This window comes from Mirounga leonina, unplaced genomic scaffold (assembly GCF_011800145.1).
Source record: "Mirounga leonina isolate KUSES-001 unplaced genomic scaffold, KU_Mleo_1.0 Mir_173, whole genome shotgun sequence".
Classification (NCBI taxonomy): domain Eukaryota; kingdom Metazoa; phylum Chordata; class Mammalia; order Carnivora; family Phocidae; genus Mirounga; species Mirounga leonina.
The window spans coordinates 63,547,776-63,569,297 of record NW_023270447.1 but is presented as its reverse complement, the minus strand read 5'-3'; the positions used below and the strand labels follow the sequence as shown (position 1 = coordinate 63,569,297).

General features: G+C 41.2%; 1 protein-coding gene across 6 annotated transcripts in view; it reads left to right on the top strand.

Moving 5' to 3' along the window:
* MFSD2A (major facilitator superfamily domain containing 2A) overlaps positions 1-20,993 on the top strand; it is a 51,687-nt gene extending 30,694 nt beyond the window's left edge. For 2 of the 6 annotated variants that reach the window (XR_004681701.1, XR_004681698.1), the window contains exons 14-16: positions 4,538-4,665; positions 11,824-12,002; positions 19,865-20,993. The gene's annotated coding sequence lies outside the window, so the exon portion shown is untranslated. Of the gene's footprint in view, positions 1-4,537; positions 4,666-8,092; positions 8,233-11,823; positions 12,003-19,864 lie in introns of those variants that run through there. The other 4 variants (XR_004681699.1, XR_004681700.1, XR_004681702.1 and 1 more) reach the window with 4 other exon arrangements.
* Positions 20,994-21,522: the final 529 nt, after the last annotated feature.

Sequence of the window (21,522 nt, the reverse complement as noted above, 5' to 3'; positions counted from 1 at the left end):
TGAAGAGAGTCAACAAGACTGCTAATGAATTGGAGTGTGAGAGCTGAGAGATGGGAAGAAAAAAGGATTCACAGTTGTTTCTTAAGGGTTTGACCTGAATACTAGATAAAATTTCAGAAAAGGGAAAGATGGGGCAAGTGCAGGTTTGGAAAAAAAGAATCAAGAATTCTCTTTTGATCATGTAATTGACCAAGTCAAACTCTACAGACTAGGGGACAACTCTTCTAAACAATACAAATTTTCAATCACTCAAATATCCATCCATTAAAGAACGATTCTACAAATAACAATGCAAAATTTGTTTACATAAATAAATGTTGTTTCTTTTAGCCTGACATGGAGAAGTCTATGTCTGTCAGTGTTAACACTAGGTCAGCATAACCAAATTCCACTTCCTCTAGAGATTTTCAAAGTTTTATAAAAAATAAATGTAAGAAGAAGTAAAACTCAAATGACAACCATGTTTGCAGGCCAAACACTGGTAATCTAAAAGGCAAGTATCAAGGTCTAATTATCAGCAACAAACACTTCTGAAAGAGAATCTTGTTAAAGGAGGAAAGTCTTGGGGCGCCTGGGTGGCTCAGTCGTTAAGTGTCTGCCTTCGGCTCAGGTCATGAATCCAGGGTCCTGGGATTAAGCCTTGCATCGGGCTCCCTGCTTGGCCAGGAGCCTGCTTCTCCCTCTCCCACTCCCCCTGCTTGTGTTCCCTCTCTAGCTGCCTCTCTCTCTCTCTGTCAAATAAATAAATAAAATCTTTTTTTTTTAAAAAGGAGGAAAGTCTTCTATGTGCCTTCTCATTAATCAATTGATTAATTACTGAATGTAATAATCTCACATGCAAACAAAAAATGCACTCAATGCCTTCCAAAAGGAGAAACCCATGTCCAGTTATGGCATTCATTCCTTCCCTGCTTGCATTCATGCCTTTAACAAACATGTAATAAATGTCCATTATAGACCAGGCACAGTGCTAGATTGTGGGAACATAATTATGAACCAAACATCCTCCCTGTCCCTATGGAGCTTGCAGTCTAGTGGAGGAGATGGAAAAGTAAACACACAGGGACTTCCAACTTCAGCAATCTGAAACATAAGAAAAACTGAAAACATTTATATTATAAACACTTAGAAATCCTGACTAAAATTTAAGGAAACTCGTAAATGAATTGGTAAGATGAAAGAGAAATCTTCAGCGTCCAAAGTGGAAAGAGAGCTGAAAACCAGAGTAGTAAGCATAAGAGCAGATGATATAGCTACCCTGGGGGAGGACTTGATCCCAGTAATTAAAAATATTCTAGGATCTATTCAGTGTGGCAGGGGACTATACAAGGGCATGAACACCTGAGTTGAGAACCACTGGGTGCTACCTGAAGACTGTCTACCACAACCCACCTGGCAAAGCACTAGACCAATGGCGTGCTGGCCAGTGAAAGAGAATATAGATGGGCAGGGGAGGAGAGAAGTCATAAAAACCATAATCAGCTCCGTAAGTGAGAACTGCTGTCCGTACTTGTATTTCCTTCCTTGCTGTGTCATGTATATTTTTTCTCTTTTATTGAAGTATAACTTCGTGAGATAATAGAATATATGTATCTGTCTCTGCCCCTGGTTCCTGGCACAGAACTCCTAAAACCCTCCTAATTTCCTCAGTGATAAGAGCACTAGGAACATCTTTTGTTCTAGCATTTTGTCTTTAACTCAAGTCCTGATGCAAAGTCCCTAAATCCCTTGGAATTTCCCGGGTGGTAGTAGCATCTTTTGTTCTAATGAGGTGACTCTGGTGGGCTCCTGGTTGGCAGCTGGTCATCAGATAAACCAAGTCATGATTAGAAGCTTAGAATTTGGGGCGCCCTGGGTGGCTCAGTCGGTTGGGCATCTGCCTTCAGCTCAGGTCATGATCCCAGGACGGATCGGGCTCCCTGCTCAGCGGGAAGCCTGCTTCTCCTTCTCCCACTCCCCCTGCTTATGTTCCCTCTTTCGCTGTGTCTCTCTCTGTCAAATAAATAAATAAAATCTTTTTAAAAAATCCCAATAGTAGTGTAGGGTTCAGAGAGCATCCAGGTTGCTGAACATGTGGAGGCATGCCCAGAGGGGCATGGAAGCCCTGTGCTCCTTCCCATATACCTTACCCCACATATCACTTCCATCTGGATGTTCATCTGTGTCCTTTACCACACCTTTTATAATAAACTATTACACAGCAAGTAGATGGTTTTCCTGAGTCCTTCGAGCCTCTCTAGCAAATTAATTGAACCTGAGGAGGGGATCATGGGAACCTTTGATTTACAGCCAGCTGGTCAGAAGCACAGGTGACAACCTGAGTTTGCAATTGGCATCTGAAGTAAGGGTGGGAGGCAGTCTTATAGGACTGAGCCTGTAACCTGTGGGATCTGACACTGTTTTCAGGTAGAGAGCATCAGAATGGAGTTAAATTGGAGGATGCTCAGCTAGTGTTGCAGAAAAAACCCCCACCTGGTGTCAGAAGTGCTATGAGTGTGGTAGTCATATGAGAGTAAAGGGGAAACACAGGAGGAAGATGGGGTTTTTCCTTCTTCAATTTACATCCAATAATATACAGAAAGTCAGATATATTTAAAAGTAGTTATCCTTCTCTTCCCTATTCCCTTCCCCTAGAATTGTGTATGGTGTTCATTGGCAATGTTTAAATTCGTCATTTTGTCCACAAGCTTCAAAGTATGGAGGGGGATCTTGATAGAACCAGGGAAGGAATGGATGCCATAACTGGACATGGGTTGTATCCTTTTGGAAGGAGTTGAGTGTGGGGTTTTTTTGCTTGCCTGTGAGATAATTATATTATGTCAGGCAGAGGCATTTAAAAAGTTGTGTATGGTATGAAAAAAAGTGGGAGGACGTTGCTTGGCAACCCGTGGTTGGAATGCAAGGACATCTGTTGTTTTTCTCTATCAGCATTCTAGCTCCTTCTTTTGGAGAGTGTCTCCTCCCCCACTGCTTGCTGGCTTGGTGGGCTGTCAGTCATGGTTCTCTTTCCTTCCCTAGTCAGAGGATGGCATCAATTCCCAACTAGGCCACTGGGAAGTGCTTTCTCTGGAAGAATATTTTAGTGGGAGACAGGAAGAACAGAAAACTCTTAGAGCTGATTCATTCTGGGGCAGCATCCTCAATAGGCTTTCTATTAACTACATATCCAGAACTGCCCTGATTTCTGAATATCTTGATACCTGGTTCCCCAGACTGTCCTTTGATTTTGTGAATTTTCACATTTTCTTTCAATAAGTTCCTATATGGGGGCGCCTGGGTGGCTCAGTTGGTTAAGCGACTGCCTTCGGCTCTGGTCATGATCCTGGAGTCCCGGGATCGAGTCCCGCATCAGGCTCCCTGCTCAGCAGGGGGTCTGCTTCTCCCTCTGACCCTCTTCCCTCTCGTACTCTCTGTCTCTCATTCTCTCTCTCAAATAAATAAATAAAATCTTAAAAAAAAAAATAAGTTCCTATATGTTCCCCCTTAAGTTAACCAGAGTTAGTCTCCATTGCTTATAGACAAAGGACTTTAGTTAGTAGTTAATCCCTTAGCATTAAGCTCAGTTGGGAGGGACCCATGGCAAAAGGACTCTAAACTCGGAAAAAGTACCAGAGATAGCAAAAAGAACCCCCCCTGAGATGATATTTAGTGACCTAGCTTTTTCAACACATGCATAAAGCAATTTTCTCCCAGACTACCTCCATAATATCTGGATGGGAATGGTTCCTGGAAGAGTACCAGTAGTTTCAGATACATCATATTCAGAACCACCACCTAGGGTACAGCCTTATTGGTTTTGTACTACCAAGAAACTCCAGGGAGTGCCACTCACATAGATTATGAAATGAATGGTGCCCTTGGTGTAGCACAGTGCAGTTACCTGGTACTCCCCTCTTGTGGTCCCTGTTGCTGGATTTGGCTTTTTGTGCCAGCCTCATGCAGCCCCCTTCTCGAATTTTTCCTCAAGTGCACAGTTGAGCTTCCCTGCAGTCAGTCAGGGCCATACCGATCCATCAGATGGCATTCAGATGTGTCTGAATCAAATAGTGGACAGAAATCAACACTGTTTCTCGGGAGGTTCTTTTTTTTTAAGATTTTATTAATTTGACAGAGAGAGAGCGAGCACAACCAGGGGGAGTGGCAGGCAGAGGGAGAGAGAGAAGCAGGCTCCCCACTGAGCAGGGAGCCTGATGTGGGGCTCGATCCCAGGACCCTGGGACCATGACCTGAGCCGAAGGCAGACGCTAACCCGACTGAGCCACCCAGGCGCCCCTTCTCGGGAGGTTCTTAAGAAATCAATGGATATACTGAATGTTTGTGTTCCCTGCTCCCCATTCATATGTTGAAGCCCTAAACCCCTAGTGTGGCTGTATTTGGAGATAGAACATTTAAGGAAACAATTAAGGTTAAATGAGGTCAGGAGGATGGCTCTCCTGACCTGTTAGGATTAGGGTCCTTATAAGAAGAGACACCAGAGTACTCGCATCATCTCTTTCTCTCTCTCTTCTCTCTCTCTCTCCCCCTCTCCCTCCCGAAGAGCATGCACTGAGGAAAGGCCATGTGAGGACATAGCAAGAAGGTGGCTGTCTGCAAGCCAAGAAGAGAGTCTCAACGGAAACCGAATCAGTTGGCACCTTCAACTTAGACGTTTCAGCCTCCAGAACTGTGAGAAAATTAATTTCTGTTTTTCAAGCCACCCGTCTATGGTATTTTGTCAAGGCAGCCTGAGCTGACTAAGCTTTAAATAGATATGTGGAGGTGGAGAGAAGGGTATTAATGAATTTCACTTATGAGAAGCACTGACTCCCAAACTGTATCCCACCTAGCCACCTTGCTACATAAAGAAGTTAAAATGAATTTATTGTCTTTTTGTTTGTTGTGGGGGAGAAGAGATGAATGAAAAACATGGGAGAGAATAGAACCAACTCTCTGTTTTATGTTTTCTTTAACATATAATCCACAAATACCTTATCACTATAGCAAAGTAATTTCACATCACCACACACACACACACACACACACACATTAAAATAGAAAGAAATTAATCATTAGGGAAATGCAAATTGAAACCACAATGAAATACCACTTTATACCCACTAGGATTGCCATAATCAAAGACAGACAATAACAAGCGTTAGAGAGAATGTTGAGAAATTGGAACCCTGATACATTGTTGGTGGGAATACAAAATGATACAGCTACTGCTGAAAATAGTTTATCAGTTGCTCAAAAAGTTACACATAGAGTTGCCGTATGACCCAGAAATTTTACTCCCAGGTATATACCCCAGGAAATTGAAAAAACATATGTTCATACAAAAACTTGTACATAGCATCACTATTCATAAGTCAGAAAGTGGAAACAACTCAAATGTCCATCAACTGATGAATAAGTAAACAAAATATGGTATATCCATAAATGAAATAGTATTCACACATAAAATGAGTAAAGTAGTAATATATGATGCAACATAGATAGACCTTGAAAATATTGTGCTTAGTGAAAGAAGCCAGACACAAAAGGTCACATATTGTAGATTCCATTTATATGAAATGCACAGAATGGGAAAATTCATAGAGACAGAAAGTAGATCAGTGGTTGTCAGATGCTGGGTGGGGGCCATGGGGAATGATGACTGCTAAAGGGCATGGGGCTTCTTTTTGAGGTGAGGGAAATGTTCTGGATATGTGGTGACGGTTGCAAGGCCTGATAAATACATTAAAAATTACTGAATTTGGGGGCACCTGGGTGGCTCAGTCGTTAAGCGTCTGCTTTTGGCTTAGGTCATGATCCCAGGGTCCTGGGATAGAGCCCCACATCGGGCCCCCTGCTCTGCGGGGAAGCCTGCTTCTCCCTCTCCCACTCCCCCTGCTTGTGTTCCCTCTCTCGCTGTCTCTCTCTGTCAAATAAATAAATAAAATCTTTAAAAAAAAAAAAACTACTGAATTTTGTATACTTAGAAGGGTGAATTTTATAGTGTGTAAATTATATCTTAATTAAGAAAATGAAAAAGAGGGGCACCTGGGTGGCATCTGACTATTGGTTTCGGCTCAGGTTGTGATCTCAGGGTCCTGGGATCTAGCCCTGCATCAGGTTCTGTGCTCAGCAAGGAGTCAGCTTGGGATTCTCTCCCCATCTCCTTCTGCCCCTCCCCCCAGGCACATGGGCTCTCTCTCAAATAAATAAATAAATCTTTTTTTTAAAAAAAGAAAGAAAGAGAACCAAAAAGGATAGCAAGCTGACTTCTATACTTCTACACCTTGGACAATCAGCCATCCAGTAACACCATTCAACTTTGCGTTTACTACAAAAATGTTAAGAAGGAATTACTCAGAGGGGCGCCTCGGTGGCTCAGTCGTTAAGGGTCTGCCTTTGGCTCGGGTCGTGATCCCAGAGTCCTGGGATCGAGCCCCACATCGGGCTCCCTGCTCCACGGGAAGCCTTCTTCTCCCTCTCCCACTCCCCCTGCTTGTGTTCCCTCTCTCGCTGTGTCTCTCTCTGTCAAATAAATAAATAAAAATCTTAAAAAAAAAAAAAAGAAGGAATTACTCAGAGAACAAGGAAAAAGAGTTGATTATAAATTATGAAACATTAATTTAAAAAATATATATTGGATAGAAGGCTAATTATAAATGCATTATAAGAAGTTGCCTATGATTTTTGCTGTAGCTTGTTTGTCCTGGATTCTAATTCTCTGCTATTCCCAAATAAACCCATTTTTACTGGTTTAAAAAAAAGAAAGAAAAGAAAAAAATAATAAAAAAGAAAGTTCTACAAAATGCAAACAATACCTAAATGTATAATATAGAAAGTTAAAGATTCCTAAATACTGCTGTATGAGTTAAGGTATACCAGCAGTTTAACAAACCCTGAGATCTCAGATGCCTAATAAAATAAAAAATATTTTTTCCTTCTGATCATTAAACTGTTCTCTTCTAAACAATGATTCAGGGGCCCAGGCTCCTTTCATCTTGTGTCTGCATATTGAACACAGACCTTCCAAAGTAGCCATAGAAGGAGAAAGAGCATGGAGAATTGTCAATTCTATTGACCAGATCTCAGGCACGTGTTCATTCCTATCTGCAAGGGTGGCTGAGAGATATAAGCTAATGGGTGTCTAGAAGGAAGAGGAAAGAGATTTGATGAATTATTGACCAATCTCTGACACACCCACCCCATGGGTACCTCTGTCAACAGTTTAGAGCAAAGTCCTCCAACTTTTTTTGTATGTATATATGTATTAATATATAACAGTACATTTTTTATGATTTTATTTTTTTTAAATAATCTCTGCACTCAATGTGGGGCTCGACTTACAACCCCAAGATCAAGAGTTGCATGCTCTACTGACTGAGCCAACCAGGCATCCCTACAATGGTATTTTTTAATGAAAATGGAATCATACTATGGATATTGGATACTATGCATGGGTAGGTGGATTCAGATATAACCTACACTTCTTTCGCTGTCATCAATACACATTCAGAATTTGGAATACACGAATTCAAACCTTGGTAACCTCAAACAGACATTGCACACTATTGTTCAGATGTTTTTCATGCTGGCTACCCAGCACACTCTTTCACATGCTAGCCTGTGTGTGGCTAATCCCAAGTAAAGAGAACTGAATGGGGAGGTTCACAGTTCTTGTTGAGGTTCATCTTCCTTTGGAGTTGCCTTCTTTACTCCTTCAAAAGAAAAACTGACACTCTGGCATTTTATATTATCTGTTATTTTTATTTTAACCTCAGATGCAGTTAATCATTTTCCTCATTTCATGGCACATTATCATCATTGGTGCATGCAATGTTCTCTCTCTATATATTCCCTTTCATTCCATAATCACTTCCTTTCCTACTCCATAGACAACCACTGTAATTTTTGTTTGTGTTTGATATATAGCTTCGTGTTTGTGTTCTTGCAAAACAGATATTGTTTTGTGCCTATATATTTTACATTTGCATAAGTGGTTTGTGTTTATAACTTATTCTGACTTGTTAAAACCAGCACTGTGTATCTAACTCATTGCTCCCAACTGCTATATAGTACTCTCTGGTGTACATTCACTACATTTTATGTATTTACTCTTCAGATGACAGAAATTCAGATGGTCTCCACTCTTCTGCACCACAAGTAATGCTGCAATGAACATTCTAGTTCATGACTCCTTAAGGACTTGTGTGGGAATTTCATTGAGATACAGACTTGGGAGCAGATTTGCTGAGTCATTAGGTATACACATACACTATTAAACTATGTGCCACCATATTGTACTCTAGAATAGTTGCACCTGTCTTTTTTTCTTTTTAAGATTTTATTTATTTATCTGACAGACTGAGCCACCCAGGTGCCCCTGCACCTGTCTTTATTCCCATCATGAAGAGTCCCTATTTCCTCAACAAAGCTCACCATTATCTCCCTAATTTTTGCTGTCTGATTAGATGTAAAGTAATATCTCATTGTTAATTTATATTTCTCTGATTATAATTTAGTTTAAATATCTCTTCATATGCTTATTACTCTTCTGATTTTCCTCTGCTGTGTATTGCCTACTTATATCCCTTTCTATTTTTAAAATTGGAGTTGCTGTATTTTTCTTGTTGATATACAGGAGTTCGTTGTCTTTTCTAGATCAGGGATCAGCAAACTATGGCTCACAGACCCAAACTGGCCCACTTCCAGTTTTGGTAAATAAAATTTTATTAGAACAGAGTCACACCCATTCACTTTCTGCCTGTGGCCGCTTCCCAGCTACAACAGTAGAGTTGAAAAATTGTGTCAGAGAACAAATGGATCACAAAATCGGGCTAAAATATTCACTGTTTGATTGTTTATGGAAAGAGTTTGCTGAACTCTGCTCTTAGATAAAAATCTCTTACTGGCATTAGACATTGAAAGTATCTTTTCTCATTTTGTCATCTGTCTTTTCACTTTGCCCACACAGTCCTTCACTGAACCAAAGGTTTTGATTTTAATATAATCTAATCCATTCAAGTTGCACTTTTCAGAGTTAAAAATTTTTTCTCCCTGCCCTTAGGTTACAAAAGTTGATTTTGTAGATAGTCTCCAGGGATGAACATGATTCATTGCCTCTCTGGCATTATCCCTCCCCTTGAACCTGGAATGGACTTAATGACTCACTTAATCAACAGAATGCTGACTTGCTTAATCAGTAGAATGTAGAGGAAGTACTGTTCTGGGACTTCCTCCGATCATAAGAAACACTGTAGCTTTCATCTGGAATCTTAGAATGTTTTTTCTTAAGATAGTCCCTCTCAGAACCCAGACATCATAGTGTGAGAATCCCAAACCCTGTGTATGGGCTACCTGTAGTCACTTTGATTGACAGACCCAACTAAGCTCCTAGCAGAAAGCCAGCATCCACTTCCAGTTATGTGAATGAGTCAGCTTGGATATCCAGCCCAGTCAAGGCTTCAGATGGCTCCAGTCCCACCTACTATCTGAGGGTAATCATATGAGACACCCCAAATGAGGACTGCCCAACTGAGCTCAGTCAACCCACCAAAGCATAAGGGATAATAAGTTGTTGTTTTAATTAGTAAGTTTTGATGTGGTTTCTTATGAACTAATAGATAACTAGGACAGAAATTGATACTAGAAGTATTATGCTGCTGTGACAAAAACCTAAACCATGTGGCAATGGCTTGGGACCAGTAGTGGCTGGAAGCTGGCAGGGCCTCAAGGAGACTGTTAGTGATATTTGAAGGCAAGAAAGGAAATTGTCATTGGAGGTGGGAGAAAGGCAACTCCTGTAATGCAGTAGTAAAACACTCAGAACAATGTCACTTGGGGGCTCCTGGGTGGCTCAGTAGGTTGTGTCTCACTCTTAGTTTCGGCTCAGGTCATGATCTCAGGGTCATGAGATCAAGCCCTGCATCAGGTTCTGCTGCTGAGCGTGGCCTGCCTGAGATCTGAGATTCTCTCTCTCCCTCTCCCTCTTCCCATCCATCCCCCCACCCCCCACGTGCTCACTCACTCGCTCCCCAAATAAACAAACAAACAAACAAATAAATAAATAAATAAGAATGTCATCTGTGATAAAACACAAAATAAAAAGTACACTTAATGTATGGGTGAATTTGGCTAAGGAGATCTCTAGGCAGAATGTTCTAAGTGCCAACTGGTTTCTTTTAGCTGTCTATGATAAGGTACAGGAAGAGAGAGATAAGCTAAAAAGGGAACTGTTTAGCTTCAAAGAGTTTAGAGGGTATGTGAGGGGCTCAGGACAGTCTTTCTAGCCATCAAAAGTTTCTCAAAGGAAGAATACTCTTAAGATAAAGATGGAGTCGAGAGTGCAGTTTTAAGAATTTTTGTTAAGATTTTAGGAAGTTTTAAGTGCACATTTCATAGATCCTCTCAAGTAAATGAAGTGGCCTCTAAGAATGTTAAAATACCTCTTACTGGGGCACCTGGCTGGCTCAGTCAGAGAAGTGCACGATTCTTGGTCTTGAAGTTGTGAGTTTGAGTCCCACGTTAGGTGTAGAAATTACTTAAATAAATATTTTAAAAATAAATAAATAAATAAAATCCCTCTTACTCTTTTTCTTACTAGACAAGAGAACTTTTAAGAATCTTAAGGGTGTTGGGGCACCTGGGTGTTTCAGTTGGTTGAGAGTCCGACTCTTGATTTTGGCCCAGGTCATGATCTCCAGGTTGTGGGATTGAGCTCCATGACAGGTCTGGGCTCAGCAAGGAGTCTGCTTGAGATTGTCTCCCTTTGCCCCTCCCCCAGAGTGCATGTGCACTCTCTCTCTAAAATAAATAAAATAAACCTTTAACAAAAAAAATCTTAAGGGTGTTTTTCCTTTAGTATACTGAATCTCAGACCAAGGTAGAAAGGAGCTTCACAAAAACATAAAATGTAAGAGAACTACATTGTGGAAACACCACCGGCTTCAAGTGAAAAGGACAGTTCAAAATGAAAAGAGCCCTGGAAACTCCCAACTTTCTATGGGTAAGAAGCAGTCTGTGAAGTCTACACAGCAGCAAATATGAGCCATTTCCTTTTTAAAATTTTAATTCCAGTATAGTTAGTGTACAGTGTTATGTTAATTTCAGGTGTACAATATGGTGACTCAACAATTCCATACATCACCCAGTGGAATATGAGCCACTTCTTATGAGAAAGGAAGGATGAGGGGCGCCTGGATGACTCAGTGGGTTAAGCATCTGCCTTTCGCTCAGGTCATGATCCCAGGATCGTCGGATGAGCCTGCATCAGGCTCCCTGCTCAGCAGGAAGTCTGTTTCTCCCTCTCCCTCTGCCCCTCCCTCCTGCTTATGCTCTTTCCCTCTCTCTCTCAAATGAATAAAGTCTTTTAAAAAAAAAGAAAGGAAGGATGACTCAAAGTGAAGAATCACGAATCCACAAAGCAGCTCAGAGCCACAAAGAATCATTCCCAGGGGGGCGCCTGGGTGGCTCAGTTGGTTAAGCGACTGCTTTCAGCTCAGGTCATGATCCTGGAGTCCCGGGATCGAGTCCCGCATCGGGCTCCCTGCTCAGCGGGGAGCCTGCTTCTCCCTCTGACCCTCCCCCCTCTCATGTGCTCTCTCTCTCATTCTCTCTGTCTCAAATAAATAAATAAAATCTTAAAAAAAAAAAAAAGAATCATTCCCAGGAAGCAGGACTGAGTCACAATCAAGTAAATAGAAACATATTCATGGGGTTTGGGGGTTTCAGAATTGCATGGGTTTCAGAATTACTACAAAACACTGACTTTTTCCTATCCTTCCCCACCTCTTTAAATGTTTTTTGCATTATCCTAACCCCATAACACCAATGTATACTATGTTTGTGTTGCAGACAACTTGATTTACTCATTTCACATATCTCCAGATCAAGAGGAACCACATCTGAAGAGTCTCATCTACAACTCGACCTCATTTAGAGGATGAGGTCCTGTACGTTGAGCTGACACCATAATGTGATGAGAATGTCCTGGCAGGAGGTTGAATGTATTTTGCATATTTGATGGATGTGAGGTATGTTGGCTAGAGGGTGAGCTGTGGTAAATAGTTTTTTGTTGTTGTTGTTTTGTTTTATTTTGGTAAATAGTTTTTAAATATGTTACTCCATCAGTCTCTGTTTTATCTGTAGTATGTCTTCTTTTTTACTTAAAATTTTTTTGTTCCTTCTCTTCATCATTTCACTAGAGTTTTGTCTCTTTTATGACTTTTCTCAAAGAATCAGCTTTTGCCTCTGCCAATCTTTTTTTATCTTTTTATTTTTATTTTTTAAAGATTTTATTTATTTATTTTTGAGAGAGAGAGAGAGAGAACAAGGACAAGTACAAGCTGGGGGAGGGGAACAGGGAGAAGAAGACTCCCAGCTGAGCAAGGAGCCCGATGTGGCACTCGATCCCAGGATCCTGGGATCATGACCTGAGCCGAAGGCAGACACTTAACGACTGAGCCACCCAGGTGTCCTGCCAACCTTTTTTTAATCATATGTATTTGTTTTCTATTTATTTAGTTTCTCCTCTTATTTTTATATCTCATTACTTCTATTTTTTTGGATCAGTTCTGCTGTTCTCTAACTTCTTGAATTTAACACTTAGCTTTTTATTTATTTAAAAAAATTTTTTTAAGATTTTATTTTTAAGCAATCTCTACACACCACCCCAAGATCAAGAGTCAGTTGCGTGTTCTACGAACTGAACCAGCCAAGCACCCCGACGCTCAGCTTTTTAAGTAATTGGTTTATCTTCTAATATGAGCACTCAGGCTATGCATTAAGCACATTCCATAAGTTTTAATATATCGTATTCTTTTTTTAAAGATTTTATTTATTTATTTGACAGAGAGAGACGCAGCGAGAGAGGGAACACAAGCTGGGGGAGTGGGAGAGGGAGAAGCAGGCTTCCCGCTGAGCTGGGAGCCCGATGCGGGGCTCGATCCCAGGACCCTGGGACCATGACCTGAGCTGAAGGCAGACACTTAACGACTGAGCCACCCAGGTGCCCCTAATATATCGTATTTTTTTTAAAGATTTTATTTATTTATTTATTTATTTATTTGAGAGAGAGAAAGAGAGAGAGAGCACAAGCAGGGAGAGGGGCAGAGGGAGAAGCAGACTCCCCACTGAACAGGGAGTCCGATGCAGGACTTGATCCCAGGACCCTGGGATCATGACCTGAGCCGAAGGCAGACATTTAACCGACTGAGTCACCCAGGCATCCAATATATTGTATTTTTTAAGTCAGCTCTAAGTATTTTCTGATTTCCTATATGCTGTCTTATTTGAACAGTTTAGCAGTATGTTTTAATATTTCCAAACATACAGAATATTTTAAGGTGTTGCTATTATTGTCCTCCAATTATGAGGTAGACACACAATGTGGTAAGTAAAATACTGATTCTTTGGTATTTGAGACTTGTTTTCAACAAAGGTAGAGCATGGTCTAGAGTACGGACAATATTTACAAAAGCTCCATGGAAATGCTTGATGAAAATATATACTCTCTAATATTGGGTAAAGTTTTCTAAATAAAAATATATTAAATCAAACCTTAAAACAAAACAAAACAACTGTCATAATTGTATGCCATCTGTGACATCTTTTGCATGGTATGATCTAGTTTTTTCATTCTTTGTTAATGGGATATGAAGTATTCGAAAATTTTATGGTATAGGCATTATGCTTGATTTTAACTATAAATATGTGGAGTTTTACACCTAATAGTTCATCAGTATTTTAAGATACTGGTATTTGATATTCTCTTTTTATGAACAAATCGATTGCAATTTTTAAGCTAGAACATTGCAAAGTTGTTCAGAAAGTTATTACAGCCATAAAAAAATTATTACAGCCATGTAACTTTGATTTTCAATACTTAGAATTATGTACAAATTGTTCATAGTGTCTGTGTTCTGATCATCAAAAAAATAATAAAATACTGATTATGAAAAAGTAAATGTTAGCATAAAAATAGACTGAGTTCAGACATGTGTACATGAAGATTTTAGGAATGACAAAATGGTATTTTAATTCAGTGAGGAATGTGTGGTTTATTTAGTAAAATTAATAAATGGCACTGGCACAATTAGCCAACCACCAGAAAGAAAGTAAGATTGGACTCCCAAACTCACTACATTCAGAAATAAATTCTGGGTGCATTAAAGTTTAAAGGTTAAAAAAGGAAAAGTTAGGTTTATTTGACCTCGGCAAAATCCATTTTTTTAATAACGGAAAAGATAACAAAGTCAAAGGATGAATTGGAAAAATGTTTGCAATATATGGAATTGAAAAGGGATTAATACCTGTAATATACAATAAGAGTCTCTAAATTAATTTAAAAAAAAAGAGACAATTCAACCATTTGCAGCAATGGGAGCTATAGTTCCTACCATTAACCTCCCTCTTCTAAGTTTTCCTTCAATAAGAGAGGCCTGGAAGGAGGAGCTGCTTTCCAAAGATGTGTGGAAGATTGGATCCTGAGCAGTGCAAGGGACGGACTGTGTGCATGAGCTCTTAGATATACCTTTTAGAAAAGAACTGCTGTGAAGAGCTTAGGTAGCTGACATCTGCCAACTGTCATACTGTTGGGATTTGCCACGACATTCATGCCAAGGCACACTCTCCCTGGATTAGTCCCAGCTGATGACTAAGCCCAGTGGGCATACTGAAGCTGGGCTATTTCTCCCTCTTGTGGGGCTGTAATGGGAAATAAGCCTGGCCAAGTCTTCTTCAGAGCTTCTCTGCCCCGCTTCAGAAAATGCAACTCTGAAGCATTTTCTACCCAGTCTTTCTGTTACAGGTGTAGGTCCCACATCATGGTCTGAAGATTCTCCCTGTCTACTCCTACTTCCTCTCATCTTTATCTTTCACAGGCATTGCCTCCTTGGACTTCTGATTCCATCCTTGTCATCTGCTTCTGAGAGGACTCCAATTTATACAGCTTCTAAATTTGGGGGGTGATTCACTATGTAGCAATAATGAAACAGTTTGGTATGGATGTTGCCATAACAAAAGCCTAAAACATTGGCATTGGCTTTGGAACTGCATGGCAGAGGGCTGGAAGGGCCTTGAGGCTACTCAGTTGCTAACTGAATTTTCTTATGAGAAAGAAAGGATGATTCAGAGGGTGGAATCAAGAGCCCAGACACTGGAGCCAAAAACCACAGTGAACAAGAATGAGTCTCAGGCAGTTGGACTAAACTCTAATCAACATATGCTTGTAGGATTTTATATTGGCTCTGTTGTGTACCTTCCATTTTCCTTTTTTTTGAGAGAGAGAGAGAGCGCACATGTGCGAGCAGGGAAGGGCAGAAGGAGAAGGAGAGAGAATCTTAAGCAGGCTCCACCCTCAGTGTGGAACTGGACATGGGGCTCTATCTCGCAAGTCTCAGATTAAATAACATTTCCTCAGGGCAGCCTGCCCTAATGCCCCCTCTCCCCCGAGATTAGGTCATCTCACTGTGTTGTGTATTTCCTTAACCTTCTGAACTTCTCTGACACAGCACTTTGCTTCAGATTCTTGTAATTATTTAGTGGACTATCTGTTTCATGTCCGTCTTCCCTACTAGGCTCCATGATGAGAGGCTGTACCTATTTTATTCACCATTGCGTCCACAGTGCTCAGTAGTACCTGGCATGTAGTTAGATGCGCGCTACGTATTTCTGGACTGGCTGACCATCAGGGAAGGCCCAAATAGCACTGGCCTTTGGGCACAGGCTAGAATTGCCTAAGGCTACACTCCTCACCCCTTTCCTCCCTTAAGGGAAGTTGTAAAGGTCAGGAGAAACGGAAGTACTAGATGGCTTCATGCACTGTCCAGGACAATATGAAAGAATATGCATCACAATTTTACTTACTAGAGTGAAAAATTAGGAAAACCTCAACAGCCCTAAATGTCCAGTAATATGGGAATGGCTTCATACATTACACCAGTGGTTTAAAAGCACTGTCTAATATATCCAAACCTTCTTTTTCTTTCTTTTTTTTTTAAGATTTTATTTATTTGACAGAGAGAGACACAGTGAGAGAGGGAAGACAAGCAGGGGGAGTGGGAGAGGGAGAAGCAGACTCCCTTCCAAGGAGGGAGCCCGATATGGGGCTCGATCCCAGGACCCTGGGACCGTGACCTGAGCTGAAGGCAGACACTTAACAACTGAGCCACCCAGGCACCCCTATAATCCTTATTTTTCAAACAGAACCTGACATCGGGGCCCCAATAGGTAAAATGCATTAAAAATGGGACTATTCTAGTTGAATGAGGAATGGGGCAGAGTTTAATCTCTTAGGCCACCCCAGCTTTCCCTTTCTCTTCCCCTCCCCCATTTTTCTGTCCTTCCTCCTCTGAGTCTTGAAGGCTTTCCAATTCCTAGCTCTATTCTCTCTTTTAAAGCCAAGACATCGTTTCCTTTTAGGCTTCCATGAGGCATTCCTAAAAGCTTTATTGTGTTGTTGTTAAACTAGCTCAAGTTGGTTTTCGGTTACTTGTAATTAAAACGAAAACAAAAACAAAAACCCCTAAATAATACTGTTGTAGCTTGAGATTCACTTACGTAATGGAAAGAGAATGGGGTTTGGAGTCAGAAAACTGGTTTCAAATCTAGGTCCTGACTTTGCGCAAGTTAACCATTTTCAACTCAGTTTTCTCATCTGCAAAGGGGATTATACTTAACTTTCGTGAATTTTTTTAAAACCCAATACTAATATATTAAAAGACCAGGTATTGAGCAGGCTTTCAACAAATGTTAAATAAATAAGATTAAACTCTTTTTAGAAGTCACTCCTACTCCCTCCAACTTGAAGCCAAAATTAGCAAGGCTGCCATCTTGTGGCAATTTACTGACACACTCACTGTCCAATGTCATTTAGCACATTTGAAGCAAGATGTTCAAGAACCTAAAGCTAAATAAAAGGATGGCAGACAGGGCGTCTGGGTGGCTCAGTTGGTTAAGCGACTGCCTTCGGCTCAGGTCATGATCCTGGAGTCCCGCATCGGGCTCCCTGCTCGGCAGGGGGTCTGCTTCTCCCTCTGACCCTCCTCCCTCTCATGCTCTCTCTCATTCTCTCGGTCTCAAATAAATAAAATCTTTATAAAAAAAAAAAAAGGATGGCAGACACACCAGAGAGACACTGAAATGAAACTAAATAATAACTAAAGACATGAGACAAGGGTAATTCATCAGTGGAAAGAATAAGGAATAGAGAACCTAAGAATGAACTTTTAGGAACTGTCACATGCAGCAGAGAAGTTAGGGAAAGGGACAGAAAGAAATGACTGATGAAGAAGAAGTGAGTAACTTCAGTTCAGTGTAACACTCAAGCCAGGGTTGAAATATATAGATATATAGCTATAGATATAGATATTCATGTTGCTAGCTAACCTGTTAACTTTTTTCCCCAGACTTCAAAAGCCATTAACTAAAGCCAGCTGACACCATAATCCTTATAATACTATTGCCACAAGCCATTCAAATGTTACCTCTGTCTCTTAAGTCAACGCTTCACCTTTCTTATACACCTTATTACAGTATGCCACTGGTGAGAATTTTAGTAATTATGAGGCTACTGCATTGTCAAGGGTTATCACTACTGCATGAATCACCAAGAATGGGGTGCTCATTGAGGTCTGATCCAGTTCTAGAATCCTATGCTGAGAATCTGCTTTCTTGGGTCACTTCTTTTTTTTTTTTTTTAAGGTTTTATTTATTTATTTGACAGAGAGAGACACAGTGAGAGCTGGAACACAAGCAGGGGAGTGGTAGAGGGAGAAGCAGGCTTCCCGCTGAGGAAGGAGCCCGATGTGGGGCTCGATTCCAGGACCCTGGGATCATGACCCGAGCCGAAGGCAGATGCTTAACGACTAAGCCACCCAGGTGTCTCTCTTGGGTCACTTCTACTACCAAATCTTTTAGACTTAATTTCCCCCAAAAGCAGAGTCTGAGACAAGGGCGTGCAAACAGGTAGTTTATTTTTAGGAGTGATCCCAAGGAACAGGAGTCAGAGAGTAGGAAGGGTAAAACAGGCAAACCAGGAAAGCCAATCCAAGGACGACTGATCCAGAAGGTCACTGCTTTGGGCATGTGGATGTCGATTCTGCTGGAAATACTCTGCAGCACTGTAGAATGTGCCTCATAATTGTCCAACCAGGGAAGGAAGAGGGAATATTTATGCACTGGCTCCTGTCCTTCATTGGTCAAGGGTTTCCCAGTTGCTGGTTAACTCCTTCGAACTCTCAAGTTGGCACTTTTAGGTTGACACATGTATCAAAATCACAGTGCAAGTTCCCACAGACAACCCACGAGGTGAATTCCATGAAAGAAGCCCTGGGGCAGAAAGCAAGATACTTGGAGAAAGCAGTGGAAGCCATGGGCTGTTAGGTCACACTTGCAAGCACCTGGTAGCCACAGCAAAGGCTGGAGTAGAAAGGTGCACCAATGGGTACAAAAGGTGCCCAGTCCATGGCCATAAGTAAGGGACAACACCTTACAAGACTGAAGTTCTATAGGAAGCGCTGTAAATTGTGCACCGGTAAGCAAATGTGCAGTAGCCTTTCACGTAGAACAAAATAGATGGAACGCAGGAAAAGAGGGTAAATATGGAGTGGTAATTCTGTCCTATCTAACTGACTCTTAAATGTTGATCTTCATGTCTCTGTGATTCTGACCATGGCTCTTCACAAGTTCTATTACCCAAGGGAGGCATGCTCCCACCAGAGGACATGGGAATACTTCCACTGGACTGCACAGTAAGGCTGCCATTTGCCAATTTGGGCTTGTCTCGTCACTAGGTAAGAGATAAAAAAGAAAAAAGTTAACTTGGTGTTCTAGAGGCAGCTCATACAGGTTTGCAGGAGTTGACTGGGTGCTTGTGTCAGTTTCCTACTGTTGCTATAAAAAATTACCACAGGTTTAGTAGCTGCACACAAATTTGTTAGAGTTCGGAAGATCAGAAATCGGAAGTGTGTCTTCTGGGGCTAAAATCAAGGTGTGAGCCCAGGTGTTCCTACCAGAAGCTCTGAGGAAAATTGGTTGCCTAACTTTTCCAGCTTCTGGAGGCTGCCTATATTCCTTGGTCGTATAACTAAGACTTCTGCTTTCTTGTAACATCTCTTTCTAACGCTGACTTCCTTTCCTGATAAGGTTCCATGTTGATTGCATTGGGCCTACCTGGATAATCTCTCCATCTCAATATCCTTAATTTCATCAAATCTGCCAAGTCCCTTTGCCATGTAAGATAGTATATTCACAGGTCCCAGAGATTAGGATGTGGTCATCTTTGGAGAGCCATTATTCCATATACCACAGTGCCTTTTTCTCAACTCTATATTCAGTGACATATTGTTAGTTAAAAACTGGCCACGGTGGGAGTATTTATACTACAGAAATTGGCAAATGCTACAAATCTGGGCTTGGAGAGCCTATTGTTAAACTTTACATGCATGTCTTGGATTATGATGGTTGGCTCGGGTGAATGAGCCTATTATCAAGGCAAAGGAGAACTGTCACTATACTATAGGAAGGGAGGATTAGGGATATAATTCAGGGGATCCTTAGCGGTCCTCCTACTCCTGCCATGTTTAGTGCAGAATGTTATGGGAATATTTTACAGGCAGGACAGGCAAGACCTCCAATCCCTTAGGAGAGAAGGTCTGAGTCACCTATAGAAAACTCATAGTCCTGGGCCGCCTGGATGGCTCAGTTGGTTAAGCATCTGACTCTTGATCTCAGCTCAGATCTTGATCTCAGCGTCCTGAGTTCAAGCCCCATGATGGGCTTAACTTAAAAAAAAAAAAAGGAAGAAGAAAAACCTCACAGCCCCAACTACAAGCTATGTGATTATATTCTAGTTCACGCAATGTAGTGGAAGTAATATATGCCACTTCTTGATCAGATCCTTGAAGACTGCAGCATGCCTTCATGCCCTCTTTCTTGTCCAGTCGCTGTGACCCTGATGAACTGAAGTGCTGGTTGAAGACAGAGAATGTGGAATGGGTAATGGATATGTAAAGTCATGAAGTCAAAACCATCAACTAAGACCTTGTGATTGCTATAGAAATGTTTCTTGCCATGTCAGTTCAGTAGTTACATATTGTATCTAATTTTCTTCTCCTTTCCCCCACAACATATATAGGATGTACTATGTTGTGGTGGTTGACTTTAAAGATCAGTCCATAGGCTGAGGAACACTGAGGAAGCATCATTATGGAACTAGCAGAAGACACACATTATTTGGATATCTTGGACTTGGAGCTGGATGAAGTAACTGATGAGAGTTTTGTCAATTCCTTTTTGGGGGGGGGTAGAGGGGTGAGTACGGTGATGACAATTTAGGTTATAGAAGGTGTTGTTTTACTGAGGAGTTTTGTTTCATTTTTGAAGTGTAAGTATAGAAAGAAGAGTATATGTTGATGTTGGGCCATTCCCGGCATTTATTATAGTGGACATCTATCATTCCTACTGGACACTCAGCATCTGCAACCCTTTTATATATTTGGGTAACATCCCAGACAGAGAGTGCCCCTTACAGCATCAAAGCCGACAATGCTATCACTTTCTTAGGGTTGCAGAGCCAGCTAATCCCATTCTCTTTAGTATGGGTTCCATGAGATAAATGACTCTGGAATAGGGAGAAAAGCCAGTAAAGGACTCATTAATGAGTGGGTTACTGCTGTGGGCAGCTGGGGCTTGGTCCTTCTGGGGACCCTCAAAAACACTGTGAAATGTGCACCTTGGAAGTGTCTCTTTGAGGGACCAGGAAGCTGAAATGTTTGTTGACTGTTGGTTCTGGCTATGAGATAGAAAGCAGGGTATGCTTTGTGGAGTTCCTCAGAAAACTAGCTTTCCAATTTCAGATGCTGTACCTTCCTCTTCCTTTTTCCTCTTTCCTTAAACATGATGTGATGGCTTGGGCTATGACAGCCAACTTGCAACTCTAAGGATAAGTCTAACTGAATCACAGAGGTATCAGCTGATTTTACTGAGCCAGTAAAATTGCCTACCTCTATTCTTCTTGGGAAAAATATACTTAAGAAAAAAGTCACCAAACTCATGTGTCCTGTTGTCTACAGCCAAAACATTCATATTCCTTTCTTTAAGAAAGTATTTTATTTATTTATTTGAGAGAGAAAGAGCATGCACACGCAAGAGATCACAAGCAGGGCGGAGGGGTAGAGGGAAGATCATGACCTGAGCCGAAGGCAGCCCCTTAACCGACTGAGCCACCCAGGCGCCCCAGCATTCATATTCTTAATTGATTTATCTAGTCGTACTTGCAGCCAAGGGCACAGGTCCAGACTTTGGATCAAAAGGTAGCAATGTAAAGAAGCAGACACTGTGGGGAAACTTTCTGGTGATGGGGCAGTAACAGCAATGGCTCTGGTAGAACCATCCAGACCTTGTTTTGCTTTCTGGTGGCCTTCACCAGGAACACAGGCAATAGACTATATGTATTGAGTAATAATTGTTACTTCTCATTCATATTTACTGTGAGCCAGATGTTTTATAAATTCTCTCCTAATCTTCATATCAACCATTCAAGATGAGTATTAA